This window comes from Ambystoma mexicanum, chromosome 2q (genome assembly GCF_040938575.1).
Source record: "Ambystoma mexicanum isolate Mex_15411 chromosome 2q, UKY_AmexF1_1, whole genome shotgun sequence".
Taxonomy (NCBI): domain Eukaryota; kingdom Metazoa; phylum Chordata; class Amphibia; order Caudata; family Ambystomatidae; genus Ambystoma; species Ambystoma mexicanum.
Window position 1 is genome coordinate 1476225594 of NC_090924.1, and position 26107 is coordinate 1476251700.

At 49.2% G+C, this 26107-nt stretch overlaps 1 pseudogene; it reads left to right on the plus strand.

Moving 5' to 3' along the window:
• The window catches only part of LOC138568904 (zinc finger protein 91-like), a 429258-nt pseudogene extending 403151 nt beyond the window's left edge, over nt 1–26107 (plus strand).

Genomic DNA, 26107 nt, shown 5'->3' on the forward strand with positions numbered 1-26107 from the left:
GTGTATGGGCCTGCTGGCAGGTGCCCCTGACTGCTGGGGTGTGGGGTGGTGGGAGACGTGTGGGGGCCTGGTGGAGGGTGCCCTGCACTGCTGGGGGGTGGGGGTGCTGGGAGACATGAGTTGGACATGAGTGTGGGCCTGGCCTGGTGGAGGGTGCCCTGGCTGCTGGGGTGGTGGGGGTGCAGGGGGACATGAGTGGGGACCTGGTGGAGGGTTCCCCTGGATGCTGGGGGGTGGGGGTGCATGGGGACATGAGTGGGGGTCTGGTGGAGGGTGCCCCTGACTGCTGGGGGGTGGGGGTGCAGGGGGACATGAGTAGGACATGAGTGGGGGCCTGGTGGAGGCTGCCCCTGACTGCTGGAGGGTGGGGGTGGTGGGAGACATGTGTGTGGGCCTGCTGGCAGGTGCCCCTGATTGCTGGGGTGTGGGGGTGGTGGGAGACATGTGTGGGGGCCTGGTGGAGGGTGCCCTGCACTGCTGGGGGGTAGGGGTGCTGGGAGACATGAGTTGGACATGAGTGGGGGCCTGGTGGAGGGCGCACCACAGTGCTGGGGGGTGGGGGTGCAGGGGGACATGATTAGGGGCATGGTGGAGGGTGCACCTGGATGCTGGTGGGTAGGGGTGCAGGGGGACATGAGTGGGGGCCTGGTGGAGGATGCCCTGCACTGCTGGCGGGTGAGCGAGCAGGGGGACATGAGTGGGGGCCTGGTGGAGGGTGCCCCTGGATGCTGGGGGGTGGGGGTTCAGGTGGACATGAGTGGGGGCCTGGTGAAGGGTGCCCCTGGATGCTGGGGGGTGGGTGTGCAGGGGGACATCAGTGGGGGCCTGGTGGAGGGTGCCCCTGGCTGCTGGGGGGTGGGGGTGCAGGGGGACATGAGTGGGGGCCGAGTGGAGGGTGCCCCTGACTGCTGGGGGGTGGAGGTGCTGGGGGACATGAGTGGGGGCCTGGTGGAGGGTGCCCCTGACTGCTGGGGGGTGGGGGTGCAGGAGGACATGAGTGGGGGCCTGGTGGAGGGTGCCCCTGACTGCGGGGGGGTGGGGGTGCAGGGGGACATGAGTAAGACATGAGTGGGGGCCTGGTGGAGGCTGCCCCTGACTGCTGGGGGGTGGGGTTGGTGGGAGACATGTGTATGGGCCTGCTGGCAGGTGCCCCTGACTGCTGGGGTGTGGGGGTGGTGGGAGACGTGTGGGGGCCTGGTGGAGGGTGCCCTGCACTGCTGGGGGGTGGGGGTGCTGGGAGACATGAGTTGGACATGAGTGTGGGCCTGGTGGATGGTGCACCACAGTGCTGCTGGGGGGTGGGGGTGCAGGGGGACATGAGTGGGGGCCTGGTGCAGGGTGCCCCTGGCTGCTGGTGGGTGGGGGTGCAGGGGGACATGAGTGGGGGCCTTGTGGAGGGTGCCCTGCACTGCTGGGAGGTGGGAGTGCAGGGGGACATGAGTGGGGGCCTGGTGGAGGGTCCCCTGGATGCTGGGGGGTGGGGGTGCAGGGGGACATGAGTGGGGGCCTGGTGGAGGGTGCCCCTGGCTGCTGGGGGGTGGGGGTGCAGGGGGACATGAGTGGGGGCCTGGTGGAGGCTGCCCCTGACTGGTGGGGGGTGGGGGTGCAGGGGGACATGAGTGGGGGCCTGGTGGAGGGTGCCCCTGGCCGCTGGTGGGTGGGGGTGCAGGCGGACATGAGTGGGGGCCTGGTTGAGTGTGCCCCTGACTGCTGGGGAGTGGGGGTGCAGGGGAACATGAGTGGGGGCCTCGTGGAGGGTACCCCTGACTGCTGGGGGGTGGGGGTGGTGGGAGACATGTGTGTGGGCCTGCTGGCAGGTGCCCCTGACTGTTGGGGGTGGGGGTGGTGGGAGACATGTGTGGGGGCCTGGTGTAGGGTGCCCCTGGATGCTGGGGGTGGGGGTGCAGCGGGATATGAGTGGGGGCCTGGTGGAGGGTGCCCCTGACTGCTGGGGGTGGGGGTGCAGGGGGACATGAGTGGGGGCCTGATGGAGGGTACCTCTGACTGCTGGGGTGTGGGGGTGCAGGGAGATATGAGTTAGACATGAGTGGGGGCCTGGTGGAGGGTGCCCTGCACTGCTGGGGGGTGGGAGTGCTGGGAGACATGAGTTGGACATGAGTGGGGGCCTGGTGGAGGGTGTCCCTGGCTGCTGGGGGGTGGGGGTGCAGGGGGACATGAGTGGGGGCCTGGTGGAGGGTGCCCCTGGATGCTGGTGGGTGGGGGTGCAGGGGGACTTGAGTGGGGGCCTGGTGGAGGGTACCCCTGACTGCTGGGGGGTGGGGGTGGTGGGAGACATGTGTGGGGGCCTGGTGGAGGGTGCCCCTGGATGCTGGTGGGTGGGGGTGCTGGGAGACATGCGTTGGTGATCAGTAGTGCAATGTGACATGTGGGTTGGCTGGGGGGCATGGCCATGGTGGATGGGCTGCCTGCGGGACATGAGCATGGGTGCAGGGTAGTCCCCTGTGGTGTGGGCTGTCTGCAGGGGCCGTGGCGGGTGTAGAGGGAACACCTGGGAGGACCCACACGGTCAATTCACGTGTAGTACTACCCGGCACCCCTGAAATACACGTACCCTGCTGAAATCGCATGTGGAACTTCCCGCGTACCCTGGAATACACGCACCCTGCAGAATTAGCGTGTGGAACTTCACGCGCACCCCGGAATCCACGTACCCTGCTGAAATTGCGTGCGGAACTTCCCGCGCGCCCCGGAATACACGTACCCTGCAGAATTAACGTGTGGAACTTCACGCGCACCCCGGAATTCACCTACCCAGGCAAATCGCGTGTGGGACTTTCCGCACAGCACAGAATACACGCACACACTATTTTTCACACAGCGGGTGTCCGTGTTTGTCGCGTAGCCTTTTGCACGTCATTTGTCTTAGAGGGCCACAGTATGTGACATTCATCATAGCTGTATATAGGTGCTTTTTGTTGGTGCACATTTTGGCGCACATTTATTTCAGGGGCAGGGACACTACCGCCTGCTTTCTTGTGGCGGACGTGTTTGGGCCTGTGCGCTGGTTTGACCGTGCGCTGGGTTGCCCTATTGGATTCCATGAATACGTGTTGTAGGCGAGCGTGTGGGCGTTCCGGACACTTGCCTCCTGTACTTCCCCCATGACGCCAACATTTTGACGAGTTGTTCCCCATTCCGAGTGTTACGCCCCGTGTTCCGCCTACTTTTGTGGTGTGTGCCGCGCTATGTGCGATTTCGCTGTGGCCGTGGGGCACGCCGTTAGATGTCCTGTGCGCCGGCGTGCGCCGCGCACTTTTTCAGCGCACATCCGATATTTTTCTCGCGCATGGCCTTCCATGAATCGATGTGCGCTGGTTTCCCTGCGATTTTCGCACTTGCACTGCGATTTTCGCACTTTTACTGCGATTCGCACGTTTTGGCACCTATGCGCGGGAATTTTCGGTGCACATTAATTCCATGAATCGACACCATAGTCTTGTTATGGCTTGTTGACACATGGGTAGTGTCATACCCTGTACGTCCAGTTTATCTGTGGTGCAAGTTTCAATTATTGATTGCATTTCTTTTTCAACATTATTTCATTGAATTTTGAACAGCTTGCAAGAGTTGGCATTAAGGACATACAATTGACATTTTAGTGTGCTAATTGTTCCATGACATCAGTAGCACATGATTATGGCCATAGAGTGCATGGATGTGCCTGGATTTTAATATTGATTGTGCTTCTTGAGATAGTACACCAACTCTAATACTTTTGTAATGTTGGCGTATGTGAGGTCTGCAGACCGGCTCATGTTTTCTGTTAATTCTCTGTATTGGAAATGTTGCCAAAGGTTGACATTTCCTATGCTGCCAAGAGTTTTACGGCACAGTTTGTGCCCTGAGGTTGTAAAAATAGGTGCACCTTTCACTGGTGTCAATTGAAGATCTTCGAAAACAATAATGTGTTTTCCTTCAAAGAGCTCTTCGTAGTCTGTTTTGAGGACTTCTTATAATCTGAGGTGAATCAAACATTAGGTTGGAGACCATGCTCACCTCATCTATTAGCAGCATTTTCATTTGTTGGAAACTGTGCGTAGTTCCATTGCAGGTTCTGTAGAAAGTTTGTAATAGTCTAATTTGTTTTGGTGCTCTACTGGAAGGAGTAGTAATCAGTGTAAAGTTACACTGTCTATGTTGTAGGCAGCTAAACCTGTGGGGGCAGTTACAACAGCTGACAGTTTGTTGTTTGTCAATTGTTGGAGGAACTTGCTGATGATTTTGATTAAGAATGTTTTGCCTGAACCAGCTTGACCACTCACGTATAGCAGTATAGGTTTGTAGTCTTGGCAGGTACAGTTTTTATTTTCATGTTGCACACCATGTTCAATTTGTTTTGTTATTTCTTGGAAAATGCTACGCTGCTCATTGTTCAGTTGTGATTTCAGTACAGCAAAGTCTTCTGTAGCTTGTTCATACTGACACATTTGCCTCATTACGACCCTGGCGGACTGTGTTTAACGGCTCTGGTACAGGTGTCGGCACCGTTAAACCCATTCCGCCCTATTACAAGGACCCTTGCGGTACCCGCTCTGGATGTCTGGTCAGACCAGACGTTTTTTTGCGGGTCCCGTGAGGGTACCAGGGAGCTAACAATGGGCCTGTTATTAACGGGCCCATTGTTAGCTCCCTCCCCATTCCCATTGAGCCCTATGTGGGCTTGAATGGGAATGGGGATGGGTACATTGAATGAGGAATTACCAGGTCCTCCAAAGTTGGAATGGCCCGGTAATTCCTCATTCAAGGAACCCGGACCCGGATATGAATTTGGAGGCACAAACCCGGGTCCGGTTCCGTGTTCCCTGAATGGAGAAATATCAGGCCATTCCGACCTTGGAGGGCCAGGTATTTCCCCCTTCAGGGAATCCGGAGCCGGTCCATCCCCATTCCCATTTGAGGCCCCATAGGGCTCAATGGGAATGGGGAGGGTGCTAACAATGGGCCCGTTAATGACGTGCCCGTTGTTAGCATGCTGGGCCGCTCACGGGACCCGCTAAGGATATCTGGTAAAACCCGGCATCCTGAGAGGGTCTTGCGAGCGGACCTCGTAATGGGGTGGTAAGGGGTTAACGGCTCCGGCACCTTTACCGGCGCCGTTAACCCCTTAGCGCCCTCCACGTAATGAGGCCCTTTGTCCTCATATGATTTGAGAACTCTTTTTCTAGATTTAGCAGGACCAAGACTTAGCCATACTATATTGTCAGATTTTCCATACAAGGCCTTACCGGTTAAACGGTCTGCAGCTTCATAGCAGCCACATTCTCTATGAGAGAGCATTTTTATGCCTAAACTGTACAATTTCTGTGATAGTGTTTTGTCAGATTATATGTCATTCCAGAGGTTCTGAAGTTCTGTTTTCTCTGCTTTGGTCAAGTAGGCTGTGACATATCGTGCAACTGCAGTGGAATTGTCTGCAATGTACTGCACATCTATGTTTGCATTCCATAGGAGGGAAATGGTTGCATTGTAATCATTGATGTATTTTGATTCTTCTGTTCTTTTTATGTAATATGTGTTCTTAGGTGATTTACCTTTGACACTATGGGGATCATTACGAGTTAGGAGGTAACCATGCCGCTATTAGCGGCATGGCTACCCCCTTACCGGTGACCGGGTCTGGGTTCCTTGAATGAGGAATTACCGGGCCATTCTGACCTTGGAGGGCCCACTAATTCCTCATTCAAGGAAACCATCCCTATTCCCATTTGAGCACCCAAAGGGCTCAATGGGAATGGATGGGGTGCTAACAACAGGCCTGCTAATAACAGGCCTGTTGTTAGCACCCTGGTCTGCTCGGGGAACCGCTAAGGCTGCCTGGTTTTACCAGGCAGCCTTAGCGGGTCCCTCGAGCAGAACTCGTAATGTGGCGGTAAGGGGTTGATGGCTCCGGCACCTTTACCGGCGCCGTTAACCCCTTACTGCTTCACTCGTAATGACCCCCTATGTCTGACTGAAGACATGGGGCCTCATTACAACTCAGGCGTTAAGGGTTAACGCCATCGTTAACCCTTAACGCCTCATTCCAATTTTAACGGCTGCTTTTAGCAGGCGTTAAAATCCATGGCGCTAAACCGCCTTGGTGCTAATTACGGCACCGTAATTTCCGGTGCCGTAATAAGCGCCTTCCCCACTCCCATTATGCCCTATGGGGCAAAAATGGGAATGGGGAAGGGTAAATGGGAAATGGGGATTTACCGCCCCACTCACCTTGGAATGGGGCTGTAAATCCGCCATCCACCATGGTGTAAACGTAGTAAAGTTGGTGTACTTACCGCCTGGGTCGTAATGACCCCAATGAAGTTGTTTACTTGACCTGTTGCTGAAACTGGTTTAGGGAAACCAAAGCAGCATTTGGTGTAGTATTTCCCTTTCTTTTATATTTGCGATGACAATATTTCCCACATTTGTGTCTTTGATATTGTAAAATTTGTGCATGAAGGTGTTGTTTGTGAAGGGATTTCACAAGTGAAATATTTTTGCATGAACTGCAAAACAGTGGCATCACTGTCTGGACCAAATTTAGGAGCATCTTTAATCCATAACAGCATGTGGATGTGTGGTGCTCCTCTGGCTTGGTATTCTTTTCTCCATTATTGCAAATAAAGTGGTGCATAGCAACGAAGCAATGATGGAAATATCTTGATACATTTACAGCATCTAGACAGCAGAGTTCTCCTGGTGTTTTTATATCTATGTTTGTTTTGTTTTTGTTTGCTATGCGTAGGAAATCGTGCAAATCTTCCCATGCATATTCTGCACAACTTAAGGTAACAAACCAAGTAAGTGGGCCAAGGTTTCTTATCATACAGCATACATCTCCGTGACGTCGGAACCAGTATTCTTTTGTACCACGCATGTTTGCTAAAAGATTTGTAATACTTGACTGTAAAACCTCATCTTTTTCTTGCACTTTTTGTAATAATTGTGTAGCTGACATATTTTGAAAATGGGTACCTGATTTTAATGTGTGTGCAACTCGGTAGCATAGCGTTGCTAGTTCACTTTCAAAGAGAAGGTGGAATATGTATTCCACGTTTTGTCGGAATCTGGGGTCGTCGGAATACATTCGTAAAGAACGATATTCTGATGCTATCTGTGTGGGTCTATCATCGTACCCTCCTCCTTTTCCAGTAGGAAAGAGTAGAGGAAAGGCCTGTGCTTCTATACTTTTTTCCCATATGCTGATTGGAGATCCTTTGGCTTGTCGCATTTGGTACGTTTCCAGTGCATCATTTATAGAGTCTTTAGAGTGTAAAGGATGAATTGTATAGTGGTCTAAAATATTGGATTCTGTAGCAGGATTTAGAAGTTTAAATTGACCAGTTTCTGGTGACTCTTGAATTATGTCAATGGTTTCTCTCAGGTTTTCTTCAATATTAGTGTTAGGGAGAATTCTCTGTAAGGCTAATTTCCCAAACCTAGTGAGTCCCCCAGCAGCTTTGCTGGATTTTTGGGGTTTATTTTTTTCTCCTGCTAAGAGTGAGATTCTTTTACTCCCACTCTTAGACATGATTTGAGGTGTTCCTTTGACTGTGTATGTGTTTTCTGGGCTATGGGGTCTTTTACTCCGTAGGGCTTCATGTGTTTTGGTATGTGGGTTACACAGCACCCTCCGTGCAGTAACCCAGGGGTGTCATAGTGACCCCAAAACATAGACTCCATACCCTGGGACTGACTACTGTCTCCCAGGGCATGTAAAGTCACCATTGGCTTTACTAGTCTTAAATTGAGAACAGAACCAGTACAAACCATCATATTGTGGACGTACTGGTAGGGGCAATTCGATTGCCCCGGGTCTGTTGTTCGAGGGGGCACGGTTCCATCCCCCCTGAGCGAGTTTTGGCTGGTGGCAGTGGATACTACTTTTTATATCTGACCGCAAATATATCTCTATGGGATTTTCCCATTGTTCGAGGCTACCACTTTTTAATATAGCCTCGAAAATACTGCCGGCTTATTTATTGAATATTAATTTACCGGTTGGTATTTTTTGCCAGAACTCGGTTCCAAAATGGCGTTTGTGTTCGCTTCTGTGACTTCAACTCAAGTCGAGCCCTTTGTTCCACCTTTTTGGCGGGCTTCTCCACAGAAGCCCTTAAAGTGGTGCCACTCTGTCTGGGGTACTTAGGAGGGGTGGAGGGGGGTTTAGGCACCCTGGACTGAGTTGCCTTGGCAACTCACGTCACACTCTGTCCTGATTGGCCCAGTGGTGAGCCGCCCGGCTCAACACTTAGCATGTTTGAGTGACAGCTAGGCTGAGTGAATGGGGGTTTTCTGCATAAAAGCAGGGCTTTGGGGACTGGAACTTTAGAAGTCGCCACAGGACTTAAAAAATCTGAAGAGGGAGAAGCTGAGCCAACCTGCAACGACGACAGCACCGGTGGAGCCCTGCTGAACCGTCTCACCACTTCTCGACGACAGAGAACATCTCCACCCCGGAGAGTCTTCTTCCTTTGCCTGGTGGGGATAACCAGTTTGCCCGCCTTTTCGCCTTCCCGGATCATCTCGTGGCCGTCTTGCCTGTGCCAAGCACCCCGGCAACCGGGATACCACGTTTTACCACTACCACAAATAAAAGGGTAGTACCTTTTAACTGGAGAACTCCGCGGCTGGTTTCTTCCCTGGCAGTGCAACGACCTTCAGATTTCCTCCACGTCGAGACCTTCTCTTCCTCTGGGCGACGCTGTGACTTGCACCCACTCCCAGGAACAACTGCCCCTGCTGGAGGATCCTCTCCACTTTTAAGGTACCGTGTCTGCCTGGCCTCCTTTACAACGGTTAGAGTGGGGTGATGAGTAAATCCTCCCTTTCCATCTGGGTTGGCCCTAGGCTGGCTAACTAAACTTTTCTGAACTGTTCTACAAGACTTTGCAAACCTACTCCACTCTGTGATCTTGGGCACATTTCGCTTTGCCTCTCTAAGAGTGGGCCAGGCCCCTGAACCTTTTGCTCACCAGTAGACTCTGTCTTTTCCTGCCTTGTTTGGGTTCTGCTAAAGTGTTAGTGTTGTATGCTTTTTAAATTCTGCCTTTTCCCTTCCTTTTTAAATAACTTATTGGAGTGCCATCTTGAGTTAAGCACTCACCTCTGTCTGGAAATAAGTGGTGTTAACTAAGACTTATTCAATAAGTAATCAGGGATGTATATATATTAATAGTGACAGTGTTTTGAACTTGCTTGCCATATTAGTGCTAGAGTATTTTTACAAGTGTGTCTTTAAATAAATAATTATATACTTTGATACCAAAGCTCTGGTCAGTGTTTGCTTGTGCTACTGTGTCTAAGTACCTAATGTGTATACTCTATATACTGCCTAACTCTTCTTGGGGGAGGTCTGACTGCTCAGCCACAGCTACCAGGTAAATCTGGGTGGTACGGACTGCTACCAAGTGGGTTTACTGCCAACACCTGTAGTCTTAGGGCCTCATTACACGGACGGAGGTAAGGGTTAACGGTCACTGTTAATGGTACCGGTGACCGTTAACCCTTACCGCCTTACTACGCGGTCCCTTAGCGGGTTGGTACTTTAACGCCTGCTTTTAGCAAGTGTTAAAAACCAACCCGCTAAGGGACCTTGGTGCTAATTACGGCACCGCAAATTTCCGGTACCGTAATTAGCACCTTCCCCATTCCCATCCGTTTCTGCTCCTGCCACCACAAGAGGCACTCCTGTGGAACAGCGCATCCCTCCAGCTGCCTTGCAGGCCATACGTGATGCTGTAGACCCTTACCTTTTTAGGGTCACATTATTGTGTATGTACTGCGATGCAGTACTCTGCAGGGGGGAGACCCTTCAAAGTGCTTTCAAGGCTGCGGTCTGGGAGCATGAGAAGGACTGCCAACAACCTGATTAAGGCCCACCTTACATCTTCCTCTCTCCACCTGCCCTTTCTTATCCCTGTGGTTGGTGCCCCTTCCTTACCCTCCTTTCCCCTCCTTTCCTTCTGTGTCGTGTTTAAAAAAAAATACTACAAAGAAATTGTTAGGCAGAATCCGGTGCAGTTCCCTTAGGGAGCACTGCAGAAAGATGAAGGGCCTCATTACACGGTACGCGGTGGACCAAGGTGCTAATAGCACCTTGGTCCATGCCGGTAAAATACCGGCACCGCCTTGGTGGAAGGGGGAATTACCGCCCCATTCCAAGGTTGGTGGGGCGGTAATTCCCCCTTCCACCACTGCCCTTCCCCATTCCCATTTTTGCCCCATAGGGCATAATGGGAATGGGGAAGGTGCTAATTACGGCACTGCAATTTTGCGGTGCCGTAATTAGCACCAAGGTCCCTTAGCGGGTTGGTTTTTAACGCCTGCAAAAAGCAGGCGTTAAAGCACCAACTCGCTAAGGGACCTCGTAGTAAGGCGGTAATGGTTAACGGTCACTGTTACCATTAACGGTGACCGTTAACCATTACCGCCATCCGTGTAATGAGGGCCACAGTTCCCATACGCTTGATTAATGTACAGGGAAAATGGAAGAAGCCCAGACCCTCCAGGGATCCCTTGGGTTACCGCACAATCGCTAGAGGGAGTTCAGGTAAGGGGCCTGCATTGGGTTGATGAATCCTGAAGCTCGCTTCAGCTGGTACCAAAATCACAAAGGCTTTTCCATTTATGTGGTAAAATGAAGACTTCTGCACCACATTCCATCTCAACGCATATGCACTACTTATTTTCTGCATCTGTGGACCCGTATTTGTTTCAATTTTTTTCAAAATCCGAGTAAGATCTTTCTCTAGCTCTACTTCTAATTCTAACTTCTGTTTGCGTCTATTTGCTGCTGCCCCTATGAGAAAACCCCTCAATGTTGCTTTAAATGCATCCCATGTCACATTCAACTGGGCTTCCCCCAACGGGTTAAAAACAAAGTATTCCTTTATGTATTGAGCAATGTTCCCTCATTCAATCTGATCGTGCAGAAGTTCCGCCAGGAATCACCAAGACCGCAGATTCTGCCTCCCCTCAGGAATTGTCAAGTCCAGCATGATTGGAGCATGATCAGATAAAGTGATGACATGGGTCGTAATGTGTGTGACTCTGCCCAGGGACGAAGCAGGAATCCAGGCATAATCAATACGGGAAAATAATCGCTGCACATGTGAATAGAACTTAAATCGCGTATCATTCCCCTGCTTGACCAAGGTCAATTTTGGAATTTCTGTTGCAGATCTTATGAGGGGGAGATGGGAGCACGAGCTGGCTTCCTTCTTTTTTCTCGCTCGGGGTCCTAAGCAATATTGAGGTCTCCTAACAATAGTATTTCCCCTTCTGCAAAGGATCCAGTTGGGAAAAAATCCTTTGTGACCTGTATTCGGAGCGTATAAGGATGCAATGGTTAGTTTAACAAAACCCAATTCTAGAACAATCTAGAACAGCTCTTAGTGCTATCAGCAGTCCTGCTGCCTTTCCATCCGCGTTGGCTTAAATAATAGTCAGGTACTGGCCAATGCAGAGTTTACCATTATCCATTTTCTGGATATGGGTTTCCTTGAGCGTCACCAAGTCCGGTTGGTGACGCCTCAGAAAGGAATCCAGCTTTCTACGTTTCACCGGGGTATTAAGACCCTGTATATTTAACGAAAGACACCTGAATTTAGGGCATTAACTTCCATTCAGCTTTGATTTTTTGATTCTCGGACTCAACTCTGTTACTGCATAATAAACCAACATTTACTCATCGGATAAGCCTCCTCCTATCCCCCCTAAATCTCCTAGTTCCCATCCTCCCCAACCCCCATTTAACCCCTACCCTTACCCCCAAAAGACCCCTGGTGTGAGACACAGAACCTACTGTTTCCCGGGGTGTGTACCACTGGCTGTGAAACACCTACTGACCCATCTATAAGTGCAGGGTACTGTAACATCCCCTTCTGTTACCTGAACAGATGCGTTCCAAGATGTCCCACTCCATCACTTTCTGCGGTAGTAGCTTATATTCCACCAAAGAGAGTTTCTACTTTGAGTTCTGTTTTGGACCTTCATTTTGCTGATTTGAGATGCAGGCCCTGACGGCGGGCTCTCTAGTCCTCCCTTGGTGCACCCTTTTGTCTTCTTCTTCTGCAGGCTTCCATTGCTGACCATTCTTCAACCGGGGCAGTCTCTATGGCGGAGGCTAATCCAATTCGTAGCCACCTCCTCTTCTATTTGGATTAGAGACATCCCGCTTCTCTGGAAGTGATATTGTGTTGTCACCCTCCAAGGTAAAGGGCCATTCAAAAAGTCCATGGGCCTCATTACGAGGTAGGAGGTAGCCATGGTGCTATTAGCACCATGGCTACCCCCTTACCGCATACTGGGTCCGGGTTCTCAGAATGGGTACTTACCGGGTCATTCCAACCTTGGAGGACCCAGTAAGTCCCCATTCTGAGAACCATTTCCCATTACCATTGGAGCCCCGATAGGGCTCAATGGGAATGGGGAAGGAGCTAATAACTGGTCCCTTAGCGGATCCCGCTAAGGGACCTCGTAATGCAGCAGTAAGGGGTTAACAGTAACGGCACCCTCACCGTTGCCGTTAACCCCTTACCGCTGACCTCGTAATGAGGCCCCATCTATACTTAATTTTGCGTGCTTGAAGAGTTTTCACTACTTCTTGCATGTCTCTACGTTTTTGGAGAGTTATCTGTGAGAGGTATTTATAGAATTGGATTTCTGCCCCGTTATATGCCGTCCATGCCACTCTTAATATATGTTCCTTCTCCGGGTACAGTGTGCATGCCGCCAGCGCATCTCGAGGACATGCCCCTGCTTCAAGTCTTCTTAGCCCTGTCCTATGAACTCTGTCTATCGAGAAATTCGCCGTCTACTCATCAGGGGGAAAATTTGCGTGACTGCGTCCCTTAACTCCAAATCTGTGACAGACTCTGGGAGATGTTTAATTTGAATATTTTCACGTCTAGATCAGTTCTCCAAGTCTTCATATTGTAATTCAAGATTCTGTGGGTTGTTGTTTGTTATCCTCTCTTAATTCCTGTATTGACCTCTCATTTGTATTGACGAGGTCACCCAGTGCCAATATTTCTTTTTCAAAGTCATTTAATGAGAGACAAATTTCTGATGTCAAGGAGGTAAATTGGGTCTGGAAAGAAGCAGAACATTTCTCCTGGAATTGCTGAAAACTCTTAGTGAAGTGTTGCTTGGAGGCAGCCATGTCTTGACCCTCGATTTGAGGGATGGAAAGTAGCTGTGGTGCAGATGGAGACGTTAGCTGTGATGTCTCTGGCTGCCTCCTCAGAGTAGGTTGTGTCACATGTAGCTGCGCACCCTGAATGTGTTTCTTATTGCCTCTAGGCACAGGCCCAGGACCTGTTCATCTATTCCCTCAGTACTACTTCCAAAGTCCCAGCTTAACAGCGGACATATGGGCCCAATCCCAACTCAGCTGTGCCCTGTAATGTGATGGGGCATAAAGGCTCCAAAGCTTCTTAATGGAGGATCTTTATGTACCCAGGCGCATCTTAGCGGGCTTATTCCTCCCCCTTCATGGAAAGCCCCTCTGCCCACCATGTCAGTCACACCATTTTATGCTGAAGTGGCTTCCTAGAATGTTATCTGGCGAACGGGTTTAGCCCGAGGTTCCTGATTTCTGCTCAAGCTCCTCCCACCCTCGCCGTTTGAAAATAGAATTACGTATACAGGTCAGACCGGTAGTCCAAAGTGGTCACCTCCATGGGCAGATTGTATACACCACTCTGTTCGTACATGCCTCAGTAAAATGACTATGGGGGTCATTCCGAGTTGGGTAGTAAGGGGTTACCGGCACCGGTAAGGATGCCGGTAACCCCTTACCGCCCTATTCCAAGGTCCCCTAACGGGACCCGCTGAAAAGGTCTGGTCAGACCAGATGTCCTTAGCGGGTCCCGTTAGGGGACAAGGGCGCAAATAACGGCCCGCTATTTGAGGGCCCGTTATTAGCGCCTTCCCCATTCCCATTGAGCCATATGGGGGCTCAAATGGGAATAGGGAATGGTATTTGGCATGGGGATTTACCAGGTCCGCATAGGCCGGAATGTCCCGGTAAGTCCCCATTCCACCTACCCAGACCCGGACCCGAGTTTGGAGGCAGCCATGGTGCTAATAGCACCATGGCTGCCTCCAAACTCGTAATCACCCCCTATATATTGATCAGGCTGTGGTTTAATAACATGTGCACCTTCCCCTCTGGTGGATTAGCCCCGATATGTTTCCACAGTACCTTAAACATTTTAAGAGTTCCACCTCTGAGGTTCGTCTGCAGCTCCTTTGTCTGCCGCACAAATGGCTCCAGCAGGGTGACTCTCCTTCTCTCCTTCTGCCTGTCCCAAACTGCCAGAACGGCTACGTTGGGTCGTTACTTGCTCTAAGCCTCGCCTTACTTGTAGAGGAGAGCACTTCTCTGCAGTTTTCCCACTTTGCTTCCCTGGGTCTGCAAATCCCTTCCAACACTGATGACCACAGATCACTGGGCGTGGACCCCCTCCTGCAGCACACACTCTCCACAACTCCAGCAGCCTGCCTTTCGATGCCACCACCTTTCCGACATCAGGAGTTTTCTCCCCTGACGAAACGAGACACAACCACGCCGCTGTCCTGTTCTCCTCTGGGCGGACACCTCTATCCCCAGTCCCGAGGCCTAGTACCACACCCGGTATCACAGAAGCGGGCCCATAGCAAACCACAGTCAACCCGGGAAACAGGCCACTCTCGGATAGTCGGGGGGTTTTCAGGACCATCCATCGATCGATGAAGATCCGAATCTTGGTTACTCTCTCTGAGGGATAAAACTCTGTTAGAGACGGAGCGTTCGTGCATATGTCTTTACCATGCGGCGGCCGTCTTGAAAATTTGTTAATGTTACTTTCAGTTTAACACATCACCATTTACTTTGTCTTGTCCAATGTATTTGCTTAGGGTAACACTTGTTTCAGCTCTCCCCCACATTGACATTTTATGCATATGTAATTATTCACATCTCGCTGTTGCACTTTTTCTTGTTGGTATTCAAATACTCCTCTTTTTAAACTTTGATTTAACATTAGCTTTTGCCTACCATCTAAATCATCTTTAAGAATTGTCAAAAATATCAGTCTCAAATAATTCATTCACTTGCTTGTTTGTCGGTAAGGCCTGCAGTTCCCAATGGCTCTCGGCCAACTCGCCAGCGATTCGTGTGCCTCTGAGGTGCTTCCTCCCTTGACTGGCTTCCCAGGTATTGCAGGCATCTCTTCAGCATTCCCTGCAGATCTGCTTATACTTGCCGGCTTCCTTATGTGGCCTGAACCAGTGGACGCTGCTTCCTGACTCAACCGTACCTTCAGGAGCACCGCTGTGCTTCAAAATGCTTCTGTGGTCCTTCAGGTATGCCTGCTGTGCTCCTTCCTCTTTCCCGCCACACCAGTGACTGTACCGTGCATTTGCGAGCCGCCTCATGAATGTGCTCGTCTTCCTTTCTGGGGCTTTCTCCCACATTGCTTTTCTGAAAGCTGCACTTCCCATTTTTAAAGTTCCCAGGCAAATTAATTTTATTGGAACAACTAGTCTGCGCATTGATCTATGTACTTGGCTTAAATTGCATTAACTCTTCCCTACTCTTCTTCAGCTCAGTACTTGAGTCTTTATGGGAGCCGAAGTCCATAGATGAAATTGAAGTTCCAAAATGATGTTATTCAATAACTTCACATATATAATTGTCAGAAACAGAAGATATGTTCTGTGTTTTGTGAATATTTAGGTATACATGGAGCTTTGCCTAGAGTGACATAAAGAAAGAGGTTTCTGATTGTCACCAGAGGGGGATATTTGGGTGATAACAAGTCATCACAAGCTTGGGTATTATAATATCTACAGTCAGAAGGGAAGAATACCACGTCTCATTTACTGGAGTCACCACCTTCCTCCAACAGCCGTCTCCTCCCATGTGATCCTCCCTCATATTACCACCCCCAAGGTCAGGATCAGCTAGCGGCTGCTGTCCCCTGGCCACATGAGAGGAGGGACAAGCCGGGAAATCAGTGATGACTCCGTATGATTCATCAGAGAAAGTGAGGGGATCTTTGAGTAGGTAAATAGAAGGTCTATATCGAGGAGGGAGAAGAAGGGAAGACACATGTTTACCTAAGTGTGTGAGCGCTTTAAAAATGCAAATAAATTAAATACATTAAATTAAAGCCTTTAGGGGTAAAGATTGTGTTTCAGGAAAAGGCGATAGAGAGCTGATGTCAGGATGTTGCTTGTACCCTTCAGGTGATTCCTGGGCCACTACCCCTAAATAGGCTGCAGGCAGCAGACTCTTTAAGACCTTCTGCAGGATGATTGCCGAGGGCCCTGGGGTTGCTAGGCTTAAAGCCATTCAGACTCTTCCAGTCCTTCCTTGTTAATATTCCTCCTGTGCTCCTCTCATTCTTTCCTCCATTGGCTCCTCCTCCTCCTGACTGTTCCTCTTGTCCTCTTCCACCTCCTTTCCTCCTGATCCTTCTAATGTTCTGCACTCTCCCGCTGCCAGACTGCTACTCTTTACCTCTGTAATCTCCTCATATCCTCCTCTCTCGTGTGATCTCCCTTCCTCCTCCATTATTCTACTCCTCTCCTTCACCTCTGCTTTCCCCACTCTACCCTCTTCCCCCTTGTCTTGCCACCTCTCTATCTTCTCAGGCCTCCCAGTCTTTAATATCCAGGATTCATCAATGTCTTGGGGGTATCTTTGGACTTCTGGCATGGCGATGGACTTGGGAATCCTCTGTGTACCTCCTCCTGGGAATACATAACAATTTGTATTTGTTTATTTATATTGCGTAGCCTGCCCAAGGGCATCAGGGCGCATGTTTAGAAGGTGGTTACAGTAAAGTGTTACAGAAGGTAGTTACAGATTACAAATTACAATTTGTATATACAACGAACAAAGATATATACATGCATTTACAAAGGGGAGTTAGTTGGCTAAGTATGTACAAAATACAAATACAAATACAAATAAAGTTTCACAGGCCAGTCACAGGCCCCCATGCTCACCTCAGTCCCATCACCAAGCTTTTGACTTACGACATTGCCAAACATCGCCATCTCAGGGCCCCAAGCTCACCCTATCATTCAGACTCTCACTTGGAAATCATCACACATCCACTTTGAACATGGGTATTGATCCCTTGGCTTGGAATTGTGAGTGGATGCTGGGCTGGACCGCACCGTTGGAATCTGGCATCCTGAAGCGTTGTCAACGATGATCGTGTTCTCAATAGACAGGCGGCCACACCAGTATTTGAGGAGCGTGGAGTGAGACCGCTGCACCACCGACTTGGTTTCGAAAGTAGCTTGGTGGTACAGCAGACTAACTCCACGCTCCCCAGATACTGGTGTTGCGGCGGTCTGTCTATTGAGAACACGTTCATCCTTGATAACGCTTCAGGACGCCCGATTCCAATGGTGCGGTCCAGCCAAGCATCCACTCACAATTCCAAGCCCAGAGATCAATACCCATGTCAAAGGGGACCAATACATGACAGATTGCCTGTTCCCCACCTTGAATCTACCCAAGAGACAGAATACTACTCATCCTGTGGCAGAAGAAGCGTATAGCAGCGTTGAGTGGCCATTTTCCAATCCCTCATTTTAAAGGCACACTTTAGTGCACATAGTTTGGATCTCATCAATTGAAACCTTGGAGTTTCCTCAGAGATCACCTGATTTGTTATGGGTGCCCCTCTCTGTTTAGAAATCCATGCAGCGTCGATACACTGACACGGCAACACACACATAGAACATTCTATCTTTCAAGTTCATTCGTCCTGATGAAGGCCCACTCAAGAAAGGCTTAAACAGCAACCCACAAGGGCTGAAACACTTCTGTGTAGACCTGTTTCAACCACAGTGCTTTACTTTAGCACTACCCATATTTTTCTACATTGGGCCTCATTACGACCCTGGCACAAAGGGATACCAGGCACTGGTAAGGACACCAGTGCTGGTAATCCCTTTGCGCCCTATTCCGAGGTCCCCCAACGGGATCCGTAAGGTACGTTTGTTATGGGTCCCGTTAGGGGACCAGGGCGCAAATAACGGTACCGCAAATTGCGGTACGGTTATTTGCACCCTTCCCATTCCCATTGAGCCCTATGGGGGCTCAAATGGGAATGGGGAATGGTTTGGTAAATGGGGACTTACTGGTCCCTCCAAGGTCGGAATAGACCGGTAAATCCCCATCTCACCAAACCGGAGTCAGAACCGTTATTGGAGGCAGTCATGGCGCTAATAGCGCCATGACTACCTCCAATCTCGGAATGAGGCCCATTTGTTTTATGTACATATTGTATGCTTTTGACCCCTGTTGTGTCTTAGCATAGCAGTATGCAATGTGTTTATTAGAATGTTTTTATTGATTTTCGAGTCCCATGTATTTCGATGATTTATGTACTTCAGCATTACGCATTTATCGCATGTCTGTTGTTCATTTGAACGTTCTATGTTGTGTGTGTAATTAGACAACAAGGTCTTGTTCTCTGATCATAAAAATTCTACAGCCAATTGGAAGGTGTGTTTTTTATACTTAAGAGCAGAACATCTGGGTATTTTAATCGGTCAGATTTACCCTGTTCACTTTTATTTTTGACTATAGATCCCTCCTGGGCAGGGTGGGGTGCCAACCAGGAGCCCGTCCAGATTTATTGATTCTGTAAAATGTACTCATGACCCCATGAGCGATGAAATCTGTAGCATCATTTGCTGTAACAATATATCAATCAACATTCATGCTTTTCAAGTCATGTTAACTTGCTGTGAAGTCATCTATTCATTTTTAAGGGCACAGAGAAGAACAGCCATACTCAGTATCACCCAGTGAATACCTCCCGAGTCATATGTTACTAATGGCTGTACAATGACATGTTTTCTTCTTTCAACAGAGATCAGCACCATTACTAAAATCAACAATCTGGAGATGAACATGCGAAGAAGGGATATACAGAGAAATAAGTGAAAAGCCACAGAAGAGGAGCAGCGTCAATGCACTGAAACTGTCAATCCCTCAGAAGAGCCAAGTGTCCTGCACATTGGTGAATAACCATCCAATGGAGAAAGCATCTGCCCACAGGGACTGTGTGATGTGCATCACTCCCGGGTCTAGTCTAATCACGCACATGAAATATCACATGGTTGAGAGTCCCTATAAATGCACAGAGTGTAAGAAGAGCTTCAATAACTCCTCAACTCTGAGTACCCATAAGAGGACCAATACTGGTGAAAATCCTTATGAGTGCACGGAGTGTAAGAAGAGCTTCACTCAGATCTCAACTCTGTTAAACCATCAGAGAATCCATACTGTAGAAAAGCCCTACAAGTGCACAGAGTGTAAGAAGAGCTTCCGTTTCTCCTCAAATCTGATAAACCATCAGAGAGTGCATACCGGGGTGAAACCCTTCAGATGCACAGAGTGCAAGAAAAGCTTCAATCACTCCTCAACTCTGAGAGGTCATCTGAGGACCCATACTGGAGAGAAGCCTTACACGTGCTCTGAGTGCCCGAAGAGCTTCAGTCACTCCTCAGCTCTGAGAAGCCACCAGAGAACCCATACTGGAGAGATGCCCCACAAGTGCACCGAGTGCATGAAGAACTTCAGAAACTCCTCAAGTCTGATAAACCATCAGAGAATCCATACTGGGGTGAAACTGTTCAGCTGCCAAGAGTGCAAGACAAGCTTCAGTCAGTCCTCAGCTCTGAGAAGACATCAGAGAGTCCATACTGGAGAAAAGCCCTACAAGTGCACAGAATGTAAGAAGAGCTTCAGTCAGTCCTCAATTCTGATCGAACATCAGAGGGTCCATACTGGGGTCAAGCCCTATAAGTGCACAGAGTGTAAGAAGTGCTTCCGTTTCTCCTCAAATCTGATAAACCATCAGAGAGTCCATACCGGGGTGAAACCATTCAGATGCACAGAGTGTATGAAGAACTTCAGTAACTCCTCAAGTCTGATAAAGCATCAGAGAATCCATACTGGGGAGAAACCCTTCAGATGCACAGAGTGCAAGATAAGCTTCAGTCAGTCCTCAGCTCTGAGAAGACATCAGAGAATCCATACTGGAGAAAAGCCCTACAAGTGCACAGAATGTAAGAAGAGCTTCAGGGACTCCTCAATTCTGATTGAACATCAGAGGGTCCATACTGGGGTCAAGCCCTATAAGTGCACAGAGTGTAAGAAGTGCTTCCGTTTCTCCTCAAATCTGATAAACCATCAGAGAGTCCATACCGGGGTGAAACCCTTCAGATGCACAGAGTGCAAAAAAAGCTTCAATCAGTCCTCAACTCTGAGAAGCCATCTGACGACCCATACTGGGATAAAGCCATATAAGTGCACAGAGTGCATGAAAAGCTTCAGTAACGCCACAGCTCTAAGAAGGCATCTGAGGAGCCATAGTGGGGTGAAGCCTTAAAAGTGCACTAAGTGCAAGACGCTCTTCAGTCACTCCTCGATTCAGATAAGACATCAGAGGGCCCACGGGGTGGCACAGATGAGAGGGGCGTCGTGCGTCTATCGAGTCAGGTGGCGCAAGGGGGGATTGGATAACATAGGTGTTGAGGCGGAGAGATTCCTTGAAGATGTGAGTTATTTTCTGAATTGTAGGAGCTTGGGAATGAGTCTGATGCTGACTGGGAGTAGGTTTCATAGTCTTGGGGCATATGCAGAGAAGGTTTGTTTTGGGGTCCTCTCCTTTTTGCAGCAGCAGATTTCCTGTGTGATGTGTCATGGCTTCTGGCTGTGCACTGTCCAGCGGAGATGTTGAGTTTCTCTACAGGCTGGCTAATTAAATTGCAGTGGGAGCCAGCAAAGGTCGATAGGGCCAGGGTGATGTGGTTGTATCTGCGTAGACCCTTTATAAGGTGTGCGGCTGCATGTAGAACACTTCACAGGGGCACAGAGGAGCACAATGGGAGACCTTCAAGGAGTGCATTGGCCCCATCCCGGTTGGATAGGAATAGTGCTTGAACAGTGGATCTAAAGCTGTCTGGAGGGAGGAAGGGCTTGAATTTCCACAGGAGGGAGAGCTGATACCAAGCTGTCTGAGTTTTCTTAGCTATGTGTGTCTTGAAGGAGAGGTGTTTGCCGATGTGGAACCCGAGGGTCTTGGCGCAGGAGGTGAGCTCAGGTGTGAAGCCCTCAGAGGTCATTATTGATAGCCAGGTCTGTATTTCTGGGTGTAAGGTGTTGTTGGTGAGAAGTAGGAATTTGATCTTGGAGGGGTTGAGCTTCAAGTATGCACTGGACAAAACTGGATCAGCGAAAGGCAGGTTTTCAGCTTATGTATGCCCTTGATGGAGTCTATCTTGCGGTATAGCTGTGTGTTGTCTGCATATTGGTGGATGTGGATGTTTATTGTGGATGTTGTGTGTGGCTAGGAGGGCTCCCAGCTGCTTCATGTAAAGATTGAAGATCATTGGGGAGATGATGGAGCCCTACGGTACTCCATAGGTGGTGGGTAGCACTGCTTATCTAGTGGAGTCCATCTGAACAAACTGAGGTTGGGCTTGAACCGGAATTGGACAAGATTGCTGATCTCCATGCTCTGATGTAGGGTGTCTGTAAGTGCCTGGTGGTCTACTGTGTTGAAAAGATACTGAGAGGAACCATGAGGCTGGGGTGATCATTGTCAAGGATGTTGAGGGAATCGTCAACCACCTGTATGGTTCATGTCTCCATTCTGCATCTGGGTCTGAATCCGGATTGTTATGTTTGTAGGCGATTGTTGGTGTCAGTGTGTTGCTGCAGTTGTGCGGCTATCGCTTTCTCAGTGATCTTATCTAGGTACGGAAGATGGGTGACGGGGCAATAGTTACTTAGGTTGTCGGGATATAGAGTGGGTTTATTTGGTAGAAGGAGGATTTGCCCTGTTTTTAGGGTCGATGGGAAGGTGCCTTGAGTTAGGGAGCTGTGTGAGGAACCCCTGGTGGCAACAAGTAAGACAGAAACAAGTGATCACGGTTCAAGGGTGTGTATTAAACAACGAATGTTGTATGAAGGTGGGAAAAATGCCTAATCTTAACCTAATTATAAGGCGTGAGCAAGCGTCATCCATCAAATGAAAAATAAGGCAGTCCTTGTGGTGTTGTGTCAAATAAAAGGGTCTATACAAAGAAACCTACTGCCAAACCTTATAGCTAATTCAAAAAAAGGCTGTGGAATAGTTCTCAAGAAAAGAAAGAAGTAGTCTGAAATAATATGTCAGGATGCAGTAGCCTGGGTCTCCCTTACCCATGTTCTGTGCACGGGGTAAGGTGGGATCTTGGAGCACAGTACAGTCTCTGGCTTCTCCAGCACGAGATGACCGTTCTAATGGTAACTCTCAGGATCGTTGATGGCCAAGTCTCATTTCCTTGAAAGTCTCTTGCCTTCGAGGACCTGACGTATTCAAATAAAAAAACAAATAAACAGTCCCTTTTCCTTGGGCAACAAATTTCACCCCGGGATTCCCCTCTTCTCTTGCAAGTTCGTTAATGATATCAAGACCGATGATATCTAGGTTCTCATGCGTTCAAGGGCCTCTCTGGTTCCAAAATAAAGTTCCTTTAACAAATGAAAGTTTGTTTCCAATGCTCACTGGGTGATAGAATCACCCCTGGGTCCCCTTCTTCTGGGTGCTGACCCTTTTCAATGAACTTTTGGGGAAAAGCTTCACCCCCAGATCTCCATCGGTCGGGCTCGGACCCCACTTGACTGCCAATATTTGGGTGAGGACCTCATCCCTGATTCTCCCTCAGTCGGGATCGAATCCCTCTTGACTGCTAGTCATAGGGTGATGGCTTCACCCCTGGATCTCCCTCCGTCGGGCTTGGACCATTACCAACTTCACATTTGCTTGTATTTGTGGGATTCACTACACGTGCTTTCACACTGGTGTAGATCAATATCTTTCGTTTATACAGGGACTTTACCTTTTGCCTCTTTCAGAGACTTTCCCACAGCCTTCTGGTACCCGTAGTTTCCCTCTGATGGGGATTGACCAGAGTCTCTTGAGTTAGCACCGACGTGGTGCAGGTTTTCTCTCTGCAGCTGGTCTCCCCTTAACACTTGTTACAGATTGTTACACAGTTCATTAACCTTGGTTAAAACTTGCCAATTTGCGCTTCTCAATCAACACAGCCCAGTTCTCTTATCAGTTCTCTCCTGAACTCACTGGCTGTGATGAACCGGTTGGCATTCGACTTCTCTGGAGTCAAGGCCAGTACCATGGTCGATGGTGCTTCCCTCGCACCTGATTATCGGCACAGACTTGCCCTGTGTACCATTGGCATCTGCTGCATGACACTTGAGCTATTGTTTGCGGTCTTATGCTCTCCTCCACAAAGGGTCCGCGGGTTTGGGATGAAAAGGGCAAGATTGCTTCTCTCCTTGCCACCCTCTCGGTTCCTGCCACCTTTATCCTTCTCTTGAATTGCTGCGCCGGTTTAGCCATCTTGTCATTCTGTCTGCCGTCCTCGCCTTGCTCTTCTTGTGCTCTTTTATTCCACCTTTTATCCCTGTGGGGAAAGGAAAGGGCAGTCAGGTGTGTGTCGTTCAGGTTAATTGCCTGACTTTGCCCGACTCTTGGGTTGGGACATGTCAAGTAAACGGTTTGCATGTTTGTCCGTTGTCTGTGGTGTACAAAAGGGTTGGCGTCTAAAAAGGGGAGATGTAGAGTTTCTACATGTTCTGCATAGTAGGAGGGGGATACAGGTGTATCTGGAATTATGGTCTTTGTCCTAGGGGGGTAGGTAATATCAAAAGGGTAGGTTTTTGAGGGTTTGTTAAATGAACGAGAATGACCACAATGAAGAGCAGAACTGAGGAGATTGTGGGAAATGTTCTTATCTAGTAGATTGGGTGTTCGGAACAAAATAACTGAAGGAATGTGGAAAAGAATGGGCCTCATTATGAGTCCACCGGTAGCCGTGCCGCTAAAAACAGCATGGCTGCCACCGGAGTCATTTTTGTTCCCCGGCACCCGGCAATGGGGATTTAACGGGGCATTACAGCCCTGGTGGTCCCGGTAAATCCCCATTGCCAGGTGCAATTACTCCCCATTCCCATTCAAGTCCCATTGGACTCAATGGGAATGGGGAGGACGGATGCACAATTCATGAATGGTGTCAGTGCATCCGTCAAGGTCTGCGGGCGGGTGCCGTTCCACCCGCCAGGTCACACCAGGTGGGCAGAATGCACCCGCCTGCCGAACTTGTAGTATTCCGGACCGGAAACAATGGTACCGGCAAGCTTACCGGTACCATTGTTTCCAGACGATCAACCTCGTAATGACAACCAATGTCCGGGAGTATCCTTATAAGAACCAGGGAAAGCGGGAGTCTGGGAGTTGTGGCTCTTAACAAGTTTATCAGAAGTGAATGGGTTGTTGGCTTTACCTGGGTAAGGAAAATTCAATGGATGGAAGAGATGATGAGCGGGAATAGCTTATAAAAGCTTCAGAGGCTTTGTTCCCCTCACCTTCCTCCCCGTATGGTACCACGTCTCACCTGGGGCATTCCCTCGAGCAGAACCCTGGGTTCCCCTACCCAGGTGATCCTCCCCCACTGGTCCACCTCCAGGAACTGGATCCAACAGCAATGGCTGTGTCCTGGCCACCTGAAGAAGGGATTATCTCGGTTTTACTTGGAAAGTCCCCTCAGGTTTCTCACAGCTGTTGATGATCTCCAGGTAGAGAAGGAGATCTTCTGCAGGGAGGGTCTTGGGGATGGATGCTGGGAGGATGTTGTCTATTTACGAGGTGAACTTCTTCAGCAAACTCCCACAACAAACTCCCACCTAATAACTCATCTGCCTGCACCCTGTGCACTGTACCCTGGTATTTATTACAGTTACAGAAGACGTCAGCCATAGCTCATCCATAGTGGGCGACATGGCCATGCCCTTCCTCGATTATGAAGGATTCAGAGGCCAGGAAGCTGGAGCAGGAAGTCTATTACGTGTGTCAGTCTCGAGGTAAAGCGCAGAGTGGGTTATATTGGGGAGATGCTGAGTGATCCATTTAGTATAGTGGGATGTTGATAGGGGTCAGAGGGATTGTAGAATTGTTTGCTACTAAGATGAGATGTATATATACCGGTACTTGAATCTCATGCATGTCTTTGATGATTTAGCAGACAGCATACTGAACCATGGGACTACCAGCCCACATACACTTATATTTCTTTCAGTTTCAACTAATTGGTGGCACGACAAAATGTTTGTATGTAATTAATGTTTATTTTTTCTTTTCATATATTAACTAGCAGTACTACACATTCTCCGAAAGGGTTCTGTAGACGTACATGATAACACTGATCCCTATCGCTATTTCGATTCGCTTATCGCTTGATGTGCTTTGCACCCTAAAGTAAACTGCAATGAGAAGGGGCGGGTGTGGCTGGCTGACAAACCCAGGAGCAGTCCTTGGGGGTGGCGAGAGTTGGTGTGCTGCTGCATAATGAGATCTTCTGTGCTCTCTCCCCACCTGTCACCTCAACCTGGCGTGGTGCAGTTCATTGTGGTACAAATATCTTGGAAACTGCGCATCCTAGGGCCTGGACCTCGAGTGTTGTTCCTCATGTGGAGACTGGTCCTTCTATGACTAGAATGATGCTTTGCCAATTTCAGGCAACCATCTCATGTGTGAAGGTGCTGAAATCAGGGGAAAGGGGTGCAGTGCCCAAATGTCATGTAGCTGGTAAAGTCTGGAGGGTCCTAACAGGTAACTATGCAAATGCTGGTGCAGATTGTTGAAACAGTGAGGAATTGTATAAGGAACAACGCATCGCCAAGCCACAACCCAAAAACAAAATATTACTTGTGCTGAAATCCGGGGAACATGTTGGGGTGTCCAAATGTCATATAGCCAGTGATATCCGGAGGGTCCTAATATGTAGCTATGCAGAATCTGGAGCAGATTGGTGAAACGGTGTGGAATTGTATAAAGAACAACGCCTTGCCACAAACACATTTTCACTTGTATACATAGAGATAGATTAAGACAGACATTGCATGACATTGCCATGTTCATATTATAATGACTGCCTCGTGTAAACGAATCGGGTGATTTTGTAAATGTTTTTTATGGACATTGCTTAAATAAACTGGATTGGTTGAGATGTGTTCACTATA